We start from the raw sequence: 1,582 nt of genomic DNA, 5'->3' as shown, positions 1-1,582 counted from the left end.
TTCCCCTGGAGCTAGCACCCTGCATTTGGACTTCTAGCCCCCTCAACTGTGAGAGAATAAATTTCTCTGTTAAAGCCACCCACTTGTACTTCTGTTATAGCAGCACTGTATAACTAAGACAACAGCGATTATGAGGCTGGTGCAGGAACGGGCGGTGTTTCCTTCTGTTGTGCATGAGGTCGCTATGAGTTCAAACCAACTTGACGGCACCTAACAGCATTTTCATAGAGCAGGCAAAAAGGGTGAATTTGCAGCTAAGAGGCAATAAATCAATAACCAGTACACTCTTCAATCCATTGCCCTCTAGTGCCTGTTCTATTTTTTCTGAAGCTACTGTCTCCAAGGCCAACACTAACTAATTGCAAAATTCAGTGGATTCCCCCATCCCCATCTCGGTGGTGTTCAACAATTTGATCTCTCCACAGCTTATTATCATGCTGACTGCCCAGTATGTTGTCTATCAACTTTCTTCTCTGGCTTTACTGGCCTTAGTTTCTCCCAGTTGTTCTTCTCTTCTACTGACTCTGATATATTGGTAACATAAAAAAGATAACCCATTCCCAAACTGGATTATAACCACAGGCATAGAGGTTAGGATTTACAACACATATTTTTGGGGAACATAATTCAATCCCTAACATTCCACTCTTTGACCTCCAAAAATTCATGTCTTTGCCACATGCAAAACACATTTACCTCATCACATCATCCCAAAAGTCTTCAATCAACTCCAAATCCAAATCTCGCCTTCTGAATCATCTAAATCAAATATGGGTGAAACTTTAGGCATATTCCATCCTAGGGCAAAATTCCTCTTCATCTGTGAACTTGTGAAAGCTAGAATACAATTTATCTGTTTCCAAAGTACAATGGCGGAAAACAGGCACAAGGTAGACATCTTCATCACAAATCGGAGAAATTGGAGGGAAAGAAGGGATAACAGACACGAAGCAAGTCCAAAACCCTGTAGAAGAAATTACTTTAGCTTTCAAGGCTTGAAAATAACCCTGTTTTTTGAGACCATCTAGGCAACGGCCCTGCCCTCCAGACTCTGGGTGTCGGCCATGCTCTCTGGATACTGATTGGTGGCCCGTCGGCCCTGGGCTTGAGCTCCATATTCCAAGCCCTCTGGGATTGCAACTCTGATACTTCAGCTTTCAGTGGCCCCATTCTCCTAATCCATCTAAGTGGCGACCCCACTCCCTCAGTCTGTGCAGGCCCCATTCTTCTGCCCTTTGGGCATAGCAGCCCCACCCCCTCAGCTATGGTCAGCAGCCGCATCCTCTCAGCGACACTGAATGGCAACCCTACATTCCTGAACCAAGTTGGTGAAGATCTGACTCTTTAAAACCTACGAGGCTGTGGTTCCACCCTTTGACATCCCAGAGGCTGTGACCCCACTCTTTGAGACCTAGGCAGCTTCCCCTGCTCCTTTCAACAGTTCTGCTGATCTCCAGATTGCTCCAGGGATGGTCCTTTTCTTTTCTTGAAGGACAACAGGTGTAACTCCTTTGGCCTGTTTCCTGCCTGTAGAATTCCAAGAAGCAGACAATTTTCTTTCTTTTTGTCCTGTCTCTTTCCC

This window comes from Trichechus manatus, unplaced genomic scaffold (assembly GCF_000243295.1).
Source record: "Trichechus manatus latirostris isolate Lorelei unplaced genomic scaffold, TriManLat1.0 scaffold00005, whole genome shotgun sequence".
Lineage (NCBI taxonomy): Eukaryota > Metazoa > Chordata > Mammalia > Sirenia > Trichechidae > Trichechus > Trichechus manatus.
The sequence above is the reverse complement of the archived record's forward strand: the minus strand, read 5'-3'. Positions refer to the sequence as shown.